At 46.0% G+C, this 15,518-nt stretch overlaps 1 protein-coding gene across 5 annotated transcripts in view; it reads right to left on the reverse strand.

Annotated features, from left to right (window-relative positions):
- Window positions 1-15,518, reverse strand: part of GSE1 (Gse1 coiled-coil protein) — a 428,548-nt gene that overhangs the window by 125,943 nt on the left and 287,087 nt on the right. The gene's annotated exons all lie outside the window — the stretch shown is intronic.

A 15,518-nucleotide genomic window follows, 5' to 3' on the forward strand; every position in this document is an offset into this window, starting at 1 on the left:
AAATTGCCCTGCTTTTTTAAAAAAAGAAGAAAGGGGACACACGAAAGGCAAAAGGTTGACCAAAGGATGGATTTATAATAAGAGTTTCCGCATCTGACCTTCCAGGGCATGAAAAGCTAAACACCAATGAAACAAACCCATAGGAGAGAGTGTGAGGGGGTGGGGGGGTGGGAGAGAGAGAGAGAGAGAGAGAGAGTGTGTGTAAAACAACACAGTGGGTTCGGGCCTGGGAAGGACCTCAAAAAGAAGTAGTGAAATAGCTTTTTCTACCCACTCGTCCCCTTCTGCCTATGTCTTCACCAGGTTGCCCCTTCTCCTTGGCTCCAGTTTTCCATGTACAGCAGCTGTTGGTCCAGGGGGGCAAATAATAACATTCCCCCCTACACATGCATACGCACGCACACAGGCATGCGCACGCACACACACACAATGCACAAGCTGCTTGAACCCCCCCTTTAAAAGGGGGAGTAAGACCCAAGAGGAGAACTTTGTCCTTTGCTGTGAGGAAGCCTCCCTGCTTTGAATACAAAAGACTGAGAAGAATAGCAGGACTAGAGTTAACTATCTTGAGAGGGAGGGAGGGGAGAGGCAGGTCTCCCCAGAGTCATAAACCTGCCCTAAAAGCTCTTTCCAGCTAGCAGCCTTTGGCAAAACTGACACAGTTCCTAACCTGCTGCTTCTGGGATGAAACACTGATTGTACTCTGCCACAATTTGGAAGGCTAGTTGGCTCCCATCACCCCAAGGGTGTAACCAAGGGGGGCAGGGGGGCAGCTAGCCCCTATATCAGTACAAATCAATACAAATTTGAGATTCTGCTCCCCTCAAACAAAAGCCTAGCCCCCCAAAAAAATTCCCGGTTACGCCCATGTCCCATCCCACCCTATTGTGTGGCCCATGTAATACAAACCTGAACAGAGAGAGTAGGCAAAGGCTGACCCACCACTGTCTTTGTTTCCATCATAGAAATATGGAATGCACACCACAGAGAGAGTTAACCTAAACTTACAGATAACTGTGTTCTCCTTTCTAAATTCTCCTTGCAACCCCAAGCCTTTGAGCATTAAAGCTTCTTGGAACATGAAAACTGTGGGCCAGGAGGGCTCTCAGGAATAAGAGAGAGGATACACTCTTGAATTTCAAGGCAAGGAATCTGAAATTTAACCACCGTGCATGTTTCAAAGGAATCAATACTGCTAAGCAGAATTAAAAAACAACAACAGAAACTTGTATATGATTTAATCTGCTAATCTCCCATTTGCCCACCTGGTAACACCTGCAGATCAGCCCCAGCACTTAGATGCAAGTTGCAGACCAGATTACCTTAAAATATCCACAGTGGTTAATAAGCAGGCAAAAATGGCTGCAGTTTGTTTAACCAAATTAGGCATCACCAGGCAGAAGGTGATAGGAATTGGTTTACTGGGGAGTGAACCTACTTGCATTCGGGATTTCTGAGCCTCTCCACCATCCTGCTCTTCCTCTGACAGCTGTGGCCTGCTCTTGACACCCAAATTCAAGATGGCAAATGTGCGATATCTCAGCATTGCAAAGGGAAGCCACATCCTGTGCTGGTCATGAGGCGCCCTTCAAACAGCTTAAGGCGGCAGCCCCGGGGAAGACTGCCGGCTTGGTGGGGGGAAGGGTGCATGCAAGTGTCACCCACCTCTCCCTTGCGTGGGCCACCCAGTCCCAAGCAAAAACAACAACCCCCAAGCTTCTGCAGACAGAACCAAGCTCCTGAGAGAATGGTCTGCAATTAAAAACAAGCAAGTAACTCCTCCACCCACGAAGCCACAGTCTGCCCATATATCACTGTCAGATCTCGACATCATTTCACCAAACAGCAAAGGGGAGGGGAAGAGGCTGTAAAAACTATACTGAAAGCAAGTCTCCCCAAGAGGGGAGAATTGTTGTAATCGTGCAGTACCATTCTGAAGCTGGAAACAAATACTGAAGGCAGGTAGAAGAGATGGATTGCCACTCCTGGAGCAGACCACCCTCTTGCTGTTTTTGCCTATGGTAAAACAGGCTTCTGTACAGTTGCAAAAAAACCCACAAACCCTGCAAAAGCTATTTGACCACAGGAGATGGGGGGCAAAGGGGGGGGGGTGCAAACACATACACACACATCTCCCACAACACTCAGAAACAAAACTGCAGTTGACTCTCTTTAAAACCCTTGTATGTGTCCTGTCCAAGTCAGAACAGACCAAAAAAACTGTGAAGTCCATCCTGCCTCAAGATCTCCAGCATTTAACTCATATAAACCATTCTTTTCCAGGGTTTCAAGGCAGGAGTATTTCCCAGCCTTGTCTGGGAATCAACCTGGGACCTTCTGCCTGTAAAGCAGCTACTACTGAGCTATGATCCCTCCACCAGGGTGGCGGAAGCAGTCAATTTGACCCAAGTGGGGGGAGGGCTATGACACTAGTCAGGCCTTGGATTCAAACAAATCAGGTTATTTAAGGAGGTAGTGCCCTAAATAGATGAAAGGCCAAACTAGATGTGATGTCAATAGATCACGACTTGATCTTCCAGGATTTTCCCCAAACGTAAAACAACCTGGGTGGAAGAAATGAATCAGAATGCTAAGCAGGAGTTAGCCTGTTGCAAATTGCACACACACACACCACACACACCCACCCCATGCCAGTTGCTATTAGCTCATGGAAGAAGACATATATGTAACATATGCGTATCTTTGGGGTCACAGCCACACCTTGCATCTAAAGTGCATTTAACATACATTTAACACAAACAGCTTACCCCAAAGAATTCTGGGCACTATAGTTTATCTAGCTAAAATTCCCAGCATCCTTAATAAACTACTGTTCCCAGGATTCTTTGGAGGAAGCCATGCATTAAAAAAGCTCTTTAATGGCATGCTATTAATGCAACCTACGGTATGTCTCCCCACCCCACAAGCAATTTTTTTGTAGGGGGGGGGACTTCAAATTGTGAAAATGGCATGGTGGTAAGAGTTTTTTTAAAAAAAAACAACAACACACACCCGGCTTTCTTCCCTTTGGTAATGGGAAAAAAAGGAGATCCATTCACAGCTCTCCTGACATCCCACCTAGCTTGGACCTAACTTGTTTCTTCTCAGGTATGGGAACTTGCAACAACTGCAGTCAATGTTGGCAGCTGCTCAAATCAATAAAAACAACTAGCTAGCATAGAAGGGCAATCGGTTGAATTTTAAAGAGGAAATGCCCCAGTGGAATCTTTCTCTTATAAGTGATATACCTTAATTTCTTCCACCAGATTTTACAGTGAAAAAGGAATCTATCACATCCCTGCTGAAATACAAAAACAGATGCTCTTAAAAGTTGGTCTTTTAAGGTGCCCCAGAGACCAAGTAATTTTATTTTATTTTACTTAAAAAACCAAACAAACAAACAAACAAAAAAAGTCACAGGATTATTCCCCAGCAGTATTTTAATAGGGTGCAGTTTAGGCCACTAAACCAATGCAGGTTTACTTCCAAGAATGTTGTTTCCTCTTCTATCTGGGTTGCATGAGATTTGATCCTTGCATGCTGCTAAATGGAGCATCCTTGTTCTTCAGCTATACAAATCCCACAGAATACATGAGACCCAACAGAATTAAGAAGGGCAGGAGTTTATCTGCATCACATGTTTTTGCGCTCCCCAAATCTAAATACTCCTTCCAATGCATGCACAGAGGCATGTTTCACAGAATCTCTGTGGGCAAGGAATGTGTTCTGCCCTTGGAATGAATGAGGAAAGGCTCTTTTCAGCACAGAAACTCCACCCGTGTCTCAGAGCTCATTGTGCCTATAAATTACCTGTGTGATCAGAGCAACATCTTCCAACCTGGACTTCCCACTGATGATGAACACATACAGTATTTGGGGAAGCAACATAGCTTGGTAGTGGAACATCTGAATTGTATGTACAATGTCCCAGGTTCAATCCCTGGCACTTCCAGGTAGGATTGGCGGAGACTCCTGTCTGAAACTCTGCAGAGCAGCTGCCAGGCAGTATATACAATACTAAACTAGATGAATTCGGTATAAGGCAGCACCGCCTATGGTCGCTTAAGCCAATCACCCATCTATCCCCATCACTCCTGTTCCTGCCCCTCACAATCCTGTGTGCCGTCAACTGTCATTCTTTTATAGGTTTTTAATTTGCTAGGATTACCCTAACAACGGTGGTAATTAATACTAACCCCTCCTCTACCGTATATGCTAATGGCATGAGCCATAAAAATTAATTTGCAAACATGTCATTACACAATAGCTGAACAGCCAATAAACCTGCAATTATAGGCCAATCATTGAGCAGGAACAGAGGGAGGGGTGGCTTGCCAATTTGATTTTTTTTTTTTAATTACATAAAGCTCTAGAGGAGAATTGTTTCTCTCAAGAGAAGCTGGGCTTAGTTTCAAAAAATCAGGCTCTGCCTTTGCTCTCCCTAAGCTTAACCCAAATGTAGGTGAGAGGGAGGGTGACATTCTGGAAGCCCAGAATGGTTCCCTAGCACGGAAACCATGTTAGCAGATGATGTTATGCAACACTGATAGCTGAGAACATGAAGGAAAGAAGGGAGTTCCTTGCATTTGCCCCTATCCCCAGGACCCATCAGACCTAGAGGATGTGAAGTAACACTGAAGCAGAAAGCAGCACATGAGTATATGCAGAGTGATTTCCCCATCGTCTGCAAGTAACCACAGTCAGCCAAGCCAGCATAGGGAGAGGGCTTTTAAGCTAGAAACGTTGGAGCTACAGTCATTCACCACAGAATCAATATTTAGTAAAGCGCTTTACAGTTGTTCCCGAGTGTGCCCTCACAATAACTCTGCAAGGTTGATCACTGCCGCTCCCCACTTTACAGAGAGCAAACTGAGGCCGCTTTGCTGAAAGTTACACAGTGAACTGGCAAGGTAAAGGTAAACGGTAAAGGACCCTTGGATGGTTAAGCCCAGTCAAAGGCGACTATGGGGTGTGGCGCTCATCTCACAGCTTTCCGGGTTCATGTGGCCAGCATGACTAAACCACATAGAGGACCGCAACGAGTGCCAGAGCACACAGAAACGCCGTTTACCTTCTCGCTGCAGCAGTACCTATTTATCTACTTGCACAGGTGTGCTTTCAAACTGTGAGGTTGGCAGAAGCTGGGACAGAGCAACGGGAGCTCACCCCATTGTGCTGATTCGAACTGCCGACCTTCTGATCAGCAAGCCCATGAGGCTCAGTGGTTTAGACCACAGTGTGCACCCGTATCCCACAGCTGACAAAACACCTCCCAAGAGGCAGGTCCAACAATGCTCCACTCACTTAAGATTGGACTGAGTCCTGTTTCTGGTGGTTATTCAAATCACCACTATCTCAGAATGCCAGTGCAGGAGGATCCTAAGGGCCTAGGCAGGAATCAAACACCACCTGTTCCCAACCTGCCAAGTTGCCTCTCAGCAGCCCAGGGCCAACCATTTCTTGCTCTGTGACTCAGTTTGTCGCTTTCAGCAGGTATGACCCAATTCCCAGAGATGCAAGATGGCCCTACTGGATCCACATTGGCACATCTGCCCAAGGGAAAATGCCAGTTCCAGGAAAGCAGAGCAGTAAGCAGTGGCTGTTGCTGGGCTTGTTTTTCAGGGATGGCTTGCCTTGCCCACGCCCTCTGCCTGGGTGCCAGCTCAGAGCTCTCTCTCTCCCCCGCCATCCTTTGTACATCGCTCACGTCTACGGTGTGCCAGCCCTCCAGGGCTTGCTAATGGGAAGGAAAAATGGTGCTGGGCAGCAGGAGGGGTACTTAAGAGCTGCCTCACAGAAAATGAGCTATTGTTCACTCCTTGTGTATTGAGTGCACAAGCTTATGGAGGGGGGGGAGTGTCCTTTCTGGAGAGCCCTTTGCGCTGCCTGAATGGCACAAGGGAAAAGAAGAGAGAGAGAGAGCGCTTCCTTGCCTTTGCCAAATGCCCTTTGGACTGACATAGAAATGAGGTGAGGCAGCTCAGCCACAAGTCAGGCTCAGATGAGCAGATATCTTGGACAGGCCAAAGGTTTTTAAATGAAACCAGTCAATATTATTCTTATTAAGGGTGAGCAAAGGTAATAATTGCTATGACACAGTCTTTTTCAGGAGATCATGTCGCAGGCTGGCCCCTTGGCAAGAGCAGCATCTGCCCATCGCTCAGGATTGCTTCTGCCAGGAGGAGCAGGGGATGTTCAGGCCAGTCCTTCAGCCTTTTTATTGTATCTTTCTTCAGCAGGAAGGACCCACTCCCGAACCCTCAGAAGACAAAGAAACATAGGAAGCAGCCTTATAGTGAGTCAAGACTCATTGGTCCATCTAGGATTTTAGACAGGGGATTGAACCTGAGCGCTTCAGCCCCAGAGCCAGGGGGTCATGCTCCAGGTGGCGAGGCTATTAAACCTGCAACATCCTCCACAACCACCTAGATTTTTTTACTCCCCAAGGGAATCAAGGAAGGCAACAAGTGCAACTTGAGGCCATCTGATGGCAAGCCAGCACACATCTGTAAGCCATACCATTGCTCCTTCTGGATACAACATGCTCAAAGAGACACTTGATTAACTGAAAAACAAGAATTATGAAATGATCTTTTAAAAAACAATAGAGCTCAGCAGGTGCAAGGAATGCTATATGTGTTTGGAACTCTTTAGTTAAGCAAAAAAGATGGTAAGGAGAAAGTGGAGAGAATGTTACCCAAGTTGTGGTTATTCAATGCAGCTGTTGAACAGTAGATTCTGGAGTGACACCCCTTAGAAACTAGAGTGTTAAGCATTATATGAATCATTGAAATAAATAAGATACAAATCTACACAAGCACCCAGAATTTCACACTAAATAGAACCATGTGGTGGAATTCACTATCATAAGAGGTGGTGCTGGGCTTTGGTGGCTTGAAAAGGCAAAATCGCAGAAGATGTCCTGCCAGTGGCTATGAGCCTCATCAGTGAAAAGTAACCACCATAAACAACAATATGAAATATCTATTTCCTTCATGCTTTGCCAATCATTGTGGCAAACAGGGTGCTGGAGGTCTGGGCCAGCAGGGCTCTTCTTATGTTCCTAAATCCACAGTTTGAATTATAACCTCCTCCTCCACCACAGTAAAAACATTAGCCACCTCTCCCCGCCCATGTTAAATGGAAACTTCAGAAATTGCTCTCGGGAAGAAAAAAGGGCTCACTGGTGCCCTCTAGTGTGTAAGATGGTACCACATCAAAGGAACAGCAGCCCTGCCTGAGTTATCTGGACAGTGTGAAAAATCTGTCTCTTTTATGAGTAAATGCAAACTCCAAAAGATGAGTTAGTGTTTCTAGGCATCCATGAGGCAGGATCACTCAGTTCAGCATCCTTCCAATCTAAATATAAAAACCTTTCTGTCACGCCCTATGCAGCACCTGCCTGAGTACTGAGTTTCTTTTAAGAGGTTGCCCTGCCCAATGCCCAGAGGAGTTGCACGACCTGCTACTCACAAGACAGGCAGTGAGGCATCCTTGGAGAATGATAGGAGCCCTCTCCCCCCATCTCATCTCTAGTACTATTAAAGGTGTGCCCAACTAACACCTGGGAATTGCAGCATTCACATGAAACAAGTAACTGGATAAAGTATAGAGACTTCCTAACATCTACCACTGGCTGGTCTCAAATTCCTAAATGTCTCCCCAAATGCCCCCATTTTTCTCTTTGTGGATGTGCTCAAAGATTAAAATCCCTGGCTTCCCCACTGGGGAATATGTAGCCTTCCAGTTGTTGTTGGACTACAACTCACATCAGCCCTGAGTCACTGGGCACACTGCCTGGGGCTGGTGGGAGCAGGTTCCCCAGCCCCAAGTTCAAGGATCTTAGGTGGGAAGGCTGAGAAAGGCCTCCTCTGTCCACAGTCTCAGGAAGCCAACATGAGTGGGGGAAGGCAGTTAGAGGCAGGAGAACCTGAAACTCTCACGTTGGCAGCCCACCAAAATTAGCAACAGGCAGCCTCCTTGGATTCTGCTGCTTTTCTAAATGGCCATGTGGAAAGAGGGCCAAGGCCTGGAGGCAGGTACACTTTCCAAACACCTGCAGTGTAGGCGAGGGCTGGGCAAGCTCACCTAAGCCTTCCACAATAGCTCCACTGCCTTTGCCAAGGAGTGGGTGGCTAAGTGAGTGCCAGGTTAAGAACACTGCATCTGGGAAAGGGACGCAGTTCAGTGGTACAGCACATGCTTCGCCCACAAAAAATCCCAGGTTCAATCTCTGATGTCTCCTTGCAGAGCTGGGAAAGGCCCCTGCCTAAAATCCAGAACTACTGCCAGTCAGTGCAGACAACACTGAACAAGATTGAGCAATGGTCAGACCTGATATAAGGCAGCTTGCTCTGTTCCCGTGTTCCATCTCCTTTCTCCACTTTGACCCATATTTGCAGAAAGGAGGAGAATCACAAATCTTGCAACAGGTCAAGTCACATCAAACATGAAAGCATCCCATGCCTTTCCTCAAACCCCTTCCTGTCCGTCATTGTCTAATGCCACAATAAACCATCTCCCCATCTTCTACCTGCTTTGTCAACAATCTCCCAACACACCACCCAGAATCACATAGCCACTGTGTTGTGTCTGCTTAAGAACTTTCTGAACTCAATATACTTGGAAGAGTTAGCTGCCTGAAGTTAAGTCTTCCCATTCTATGCTGCAGTTCTACAGAAGAGTAGAAGAAGCACTGAACGCAGAAGCGGGTGCTCAATTCAGCTTCCAGAAAACTTGGATTTCATTCTTTTTGAAAAAAAGTTGCTACCTCCTATGGTGGTGGAGACATGCTTGGAAGCATGTTGGCAATGCCTGCTGCAACCTCAGATGCCGTAACAGTGGTTGGCTGGAGGTGTGGCTTCAGTGTTCTTGCCCCTCCCATAAATAGCACACCAGAATTCTGCAAACTAGGCAGAATTATGCAAAGTAAGAGAAATAATGCAACTATGCACATTTTGTACAACTGTACTCATCACACAGTTCGCATCAAACAAACAAGGAGTATATGCAAGCAGCCCTAGCTATACATTCCAGTCACATAGTTGAGCTGAGCATTACCACATCATCTGCTTTTCTGGGGAAATCCAGAAAATGCTGAACACAGGAGGAAAGATGGAGTGGCAGAAGGAGGAAGGTGTTGAAAGGACACAAGACCCGCCTGTTTCATATGAATTACATGTTCTGCTCAGAGCAATCCACCTACGCCTGGCATATCCAGTAATGCACAGGGGCACCCTGAGGTTCAACCTCGCCTGCCTTCCCTTAGATCCCTAATCATCCCAGACACTCTGGTTTCACTTGCCTGGAGCAGGGCTGCAGCCTCATTTACCAAATTCAGACATACGTATCACTTCTGGAAAGCTATTAGTAGAAGCAAAAGGAACAAGTAGTTCAGCGAACAAAGAAAGGGACAGATAAACACACCGGCATGTACCTTTGCCAGGCATAGTGCCTCTATTGAAAGGTGCAGCTTCCAGTACTGTGCACATCTATACTGCCCTGCAAATAACTCACCAACATTTTTTTTTAAATGATATTTATTAGAGTTTCAAAAAGAGTTACAAAAGTAAAAACGAAATAAAAATAAAAAAGAAACAAAAAATACAAAATACAGAAAAAATAAAAACAGTTAAAAGTAAATCCATCTTTCATTTTTCAGTGGCACAGTTTTGCTAAACCTGTTCCCAGAGATAACTACTACAGACCCAATACACACCATGATCAACAACTCCTTCAATAACATTCTGAAAAAGGTCGCATTGTCCTCCTCAAGGTCCTAACGCTGTGTTCCAAGGTCCCCTTGTTCTGGTTCCCAAGTGCCTGTGATTTGGAGAGAGGACAGAAACAGTCCTCTCTTGCCCTGTACATCCAACTGAGCACAAGACTGTGTCAGCCAATAAGCCCAGAGGGGAAAGTGCAGCCACCTCAAGCGTTCATTAAGCAGGAGGTACTCAGCAAAGATTTCCTGCCGCCACTGACCTTTGATTAAGTGAAATGAAGACATCCATCAGGATTTCTAAAACCGACTCAAGTCACAGCCAGGCCTCTAACGCCACTCGCAGACCTCTGCTCCAGAGTGGCTGGCTTCCTTCGTCGGGTGTCATCCCGCGGGAGGGGAATGAAGAGGGTTATTTATATCAATAGGGCACGTCTTGGCCCCCTGATCCGCTCGACCTGGCTCATGAATAAAACATGGCTCTAATTACGAGATGATGAGGCCAAAGCCGCTCAGAGCAGGGAGGAGGCAGGTCAGGGAGAAAAATCCTCTTTTTAAAATCGCCCCACTTTTCTCTCTTATCAGCTTGACCGAGGTTTTATATTGGGGTGCAGGGCATACCTCTGCAAGAGGCAGAGTACAACGTCAACTCCAGATCCCAAAGCAGGAAGATCATCCAAATGCTACCTCCCTCAACTTTGTAAAAAAAACACACATAGATTTCACGGAGAATCCCAAATCTGAGAATGACAATAAACTAAAAAGCCAGTCCATGTGGTCAAATGCATACAGGCTTGATGAGATCTGCATCGTGTGAAATCATTTTTGGGGTTCCTGCACTGTTCCCCCCACCCCAGCATGGCTTGCAAAACTGACCACAGCTTTATTTATTTATTTAGACTACAACAAAATAACAATATCTAAGCAGTGCACAAAATAATGTAAAATAATTATAGATAAAAAACAGATTTTAAAAATAAGCAAAAGCGGACAGCTTCATTGCAAAACAGCCACAAGTGGCCCAATAAATGTGAACAGTTGCGCTGTTAGCCAGGCATATGATGAAACAAGTGCATGGCCACTTCTCCCTGTGAAAGAGGTCTGATCAACCCATTTCTGCATCACCCACATTCAGGTCTCAGAATTGACTTAACCAGCTCTGATGTTGCTGCTGCAATGGGTTCCCGGTTGCTTTGTTTCCAGCAGAAAGATGAAATGCACATACATATAGATAACCTACATAATACTGCCATTTTTTAAAAGAACCCCTCAAGTTCCCTTTTTAAGAGGAGTGGAGGGGAAGAAAGGTCTTGATGCTTTGTGTCGATAATATGCACAAAGACAGATACGTTCACCAGCTGCTATGATGAGGAAGGAGGGGGAAATCAAAGCCATTATCTGCCCAATTCAAGAGCTGCCTCCTTGCTTAATAGCCCGTTGAGGAGCAAGGTGTTTCAGCATGGAGGCTGCCTCCTTCCAAGCAAGGCTGCCACACACACACACCCCTAGGCCTCCACCACGAGGTACTTGTGCACGGGAGATAAACTTCTATGAGCTTGGAGCAGACTGCCAATAAACTCAGCCTGCCTCTTACACAGCTCAGCAGCTGCAAGTAAATACAAGAGTATGTGGGGGGCGGGGGTGGAATTAAGCAATTAAAAATGCATTGCTTTCTCCAGCAAGCAAGGAAAGTATTGTACCCCCCCTCCAACACACACCTGTATGCTGCACGCCTTACCAATAAGCCTCCCCACCCCCAAACAATGATCTCTCTCTCTCCCCCCCCCCTCCCAACTGGTCATACTGAGTTGCAGTCTGAGTTGAAAACCTTGGAGCTAAGAAAGGTGTCCCAGCATAGGGATATTATGGAATTCTCACATGTCGCGTCCCCCCCAAATAAAAGGAGGGGTGAGCCAGCCAGTGGCCTACAGTCTGGCTCTGATTCACAAAACAACGTTTATCTGCTCCCCCAGTGGCCCAGCCATAATTAAGCAGCTGTAAAACCTTTGCTGTCTTACTGGTTTCAAATGGTGAGAAAGAAGTTCCACCTTTCAGTGTTGCACATTTCATTAGGTTTCATATATGGATGTCTCATCCATGCCAAAGCACATGTGTTCCAAAACTGGGAACTCTCTGCTGTAAAATTGCGGATTTTTTTATAAGAGAGCTTAAGTGACTATCTCATGGGAGAGGATTGTGCAGGGAAGCATTCTTCTGCTTCAGAAGTGGTCGTTTATTTCTTTAGCTCCACTTTAATTATCACTAAACAAAACCCCACTATATTGATCGGGTGAATTTTGCTTTTGGGGAGTACCTGGACCCAGACTGCAGCTTGGGTCCAGTAGGCCTAAATGCCCAGATCAGACTGGACTATTTCTGATATCTTGCTGGTGAGGCACGGACTTGGCTTGCAAGTGTTGAATCCCTGGAGTTATTTGCACCCTCCTTCCACCCACAGTATCTCTTATTCAATGGACCTGCTCTGTAGATAGAAAGAACACAGGAAGCTGCCTTATACCGAGTCAGACTATTTGTCTATCAAGCTCAGTGTTGTTGACTCTGGCTGGCAGTCTCTGTTACCCAAAGCTGCCAGGGATTGAACCTCCCACCTTGTGTGTGGCAAGACATGTGGTTGAGCACTGAGCTACAGGCCCTCCTCCCTGTACTTATAATTTGGATTTGTATGGGCTGATGGGATGGATTGGTGGCCTGCTCCTGTGTCTGAGCAGGCGGCTGGGAATAGATTCCCCGCCTCCCACCCCCACCCAAAAAAATCCTTCCAGCAACAAAGGAAGTATGACTTTTCTTTGGTGCATAGAAGAAGCTCGCTGTGAGTTCCTTGGATAAGGAAGAGGGGAGTCAGTTAAACAGGACTGGCCAAAGCAGATAAGGGATGATGAATGGAAGTGGAAAGCCCTGGGTGGCCAAGACAGATAATCGGGTGAGGATGCTGCCGCCTGCGTGATTTTAAACTCAGGTGCTTGGAGTAAAATTCTGAACCATTCTTGAAGCCTAGGAAGCCAGCAAAGGCAGGGGAAGGAGCGTGTAAGTAGTCCCAAATCCTTCAAAGATTCAAAGGAATCATCAGGCTCCCAGGCTTCCTGATCATAAGGAGCCTGACTGAAACTCCACAGGGGTGTATGGAAAACTTTCCACTCATCAAAAACCAGGGAGCGGAACAGGAGCAGGAAAGACTGGAAAGTTATTTCCAGTTCTTAGATGTCAGGACTCTGCAGGCATTTGGGGAGGGGAGGGGGAGAAGGAGAATGCAAACCAGCTCCAGCATTTTCCGGACCAAGGTTTTCTCATTCTCTGTAACTGCGTAAAAGAGAGCGGGGGCTGCATACACCATACACCTAAGAATTCTGGGAACTGTATTTGTTAAGGGTGAGGGGTAAACTGCAGAGCCCAGGTTTCAGGGTGGGTGCGTGTGTGCTTTAAAATGCTTCAAATATATGGTATGTATGAAGATGCTGGAAAGAGCATTCCAAAACCATCCTTGCATGTAGTGAGCTGCGTGGGACAGAAGTGGGTGACCCACAAAAAGAAGCAGATGATTGTCAGCTCTAATAGCCCTTGTCTAGCTGCAGCACCTACGACTGAAAGATGAGAAAACTGCCTGCCCCATTGCCTTTTGGACTGACAGTAGGCACCGCTGCCTTCCACTGCTTCTCCATCTATCATAGACCAGGATGGTTGCAGCAGAGGACAAGGATGGTGCTGGGGGAGGGGAGATGAAGGGGAAGACAGACAGAGCTAAATAGCACAACCATGCATGTCATTTACCTGATAGGTACAGCACCATCATCTAATTCTGCCAACAGAAATGCCGGTCACTGTGCTTTTCATTTTAGGAGAGGGTAGACAAACTAGTCTGTCACTACAAAAACAACAAGAAGCACTGTAGTGTCTTAAAGGCTAACAAGTTTATGATGGTTTCAAGTTTCTGTGGATTAGACTTTATCAAATGCATGGAGCATTGTCCTGTATTACAAGTACATATATACCCATGGCTAGGATAGGGTTTGCAAAACAGTGAGGTCAGAGGGGAACATCATGAAGAAGCTACACATGGTGACAATTATGCTATTAATCGTGGCCACACACACATCGTCATTGTTGATACCACAGACACCCTGGCATCGTTAAGTCAATTAACATGTGCATTTTGACTTATTAAACTAAAATGGAAAAAACAACCTCTGTCCTGATTCAACCTACAAGAGCTTTTAATGCTTTCTACACTAAAATACGCAGTCTAAAATGTGTGTACCAAGATACTCAAACAAGGGCGGGGGGGGGCTGAAAAACTACAAAAGATATGCTCTGCTTTGGCTTACTGAGAGTCCTACACACCCATACTCTAGATTTCAGAAAACACTGTCCTACATACCTTTAAGACTTTCTTTGCAATCTTATGGACTAGAAACTTGTTTTGGGGTTTGTTTGGTTTTTTAAAAATGAAAAGCTGAGATTATCAGGGCTCTGAATTGTGCACTGGATAATGCTTGGCCTATATACCAACAGGCTGTTGTGATCATCTGGTTTGAGCAAGCATGGGGAATAATTATAGGTGAGTGGACCTGTGCTAGTGAGGGGGAAAGGGGTGCATGTAAATGAATGTGGAATGGTAAGCACGGAAAAGATATGTGTTTGTACACAAAGGAGAGGAAGCATGAAGCTAATGGCTCACTGGAGCTGGCTCAGCACAGACAGAACAGGTTTCATTTGCACAATAAAAACAGCCTTTGCCTGCTTTCCAAGCGACTATTCAATTTTTTAATTTTTAAAAAATACTGATAAGCTTCTCCCTTCCCACCCCTTCACCTTGATGGCACCGCTGCAAGCCTGTAACCATTTCTGCCCTATTAGACGAGGTATTAATGAGGTCTCTGATCAGCTGGCTGCCTGGTCGGGTGAACTGTGGAAGGTTCAAGTAGCAATTTTCCATTTGCACTTCAAATGTTAATGAATGTTCCTGTGTCAGTTAGAGATTCCCAGCGATAATCGGTGCTGCTCAGGTCACTGCAAAGGCTGGCTGCTCACAAGAAGGGTGGTGGTTCTGCTTTGGGTTTTTTTAAGCCATTTGATTTCTTTAGGGAATACTCCTGACCAAACAAAAAAACCAGTAATTGCCCCTGACAAGTCCTGCATACTCCAACTGGCTACAGGGAGAAGGAATCACAAATCAAAGGCTGTTTCATGCAAGTGTCCCTGAAGCACCATATACTTCTGGCTGCAGAGTGAAGTTTATTCCGGACAAGCAAGTATCACTGGGCAGAGATACAATAGTGTGTGTACACACGCATACATTCCCACACAGCCTGCAAGTCTTTCTGACATCTCCCCTCCCCTGTCTTTTCTGAATAATTCATCGCTGTTAATCCCTAGGCCCAAGCAGAGCCGCTTGGAGGTAAACGCTCTCAGGGGGTGCTGATGATGTAATTGCTAGGTTTGTGTGTGTGTGTTTTAAAAAAACACCACCTACTTCAACGCAGCTTGGAGCCCCGTGGGTAGGCGCACTTTCATAGCAGACTTCATGGAGTGGGGATGTTAGGCACCCCATGGGACAGCGAAACAACTTAGGGTGTGAATGCAACCCAGCTGTCTCTATGAACAAGATGATTCCCCACTTACAGCAATGGGAAGGAGGTGTGTGTAGCGCATACACACACTCACATACAGAGGTGAAAACATAGTCTTGCTATGAAGAAAAAGCATCCAATGAGGAGTTTTCAATTGCTCTGGAACCTGGGTAGTAACAAGAACACCGTGGCCTTGTTTAAAAAGATGCACAGAG

Source organism: Podarcis filfolensis (genome assembly GCF_964270895.1).
Source record: "Podarcis filfolensis genome assembly, chromosome: 8".
NCBI lineage: Eukaryota > Metazoa > Chordata > Lepidosauria > Squamata > Lacertidae > Podarcis > Podarcis filfolensis.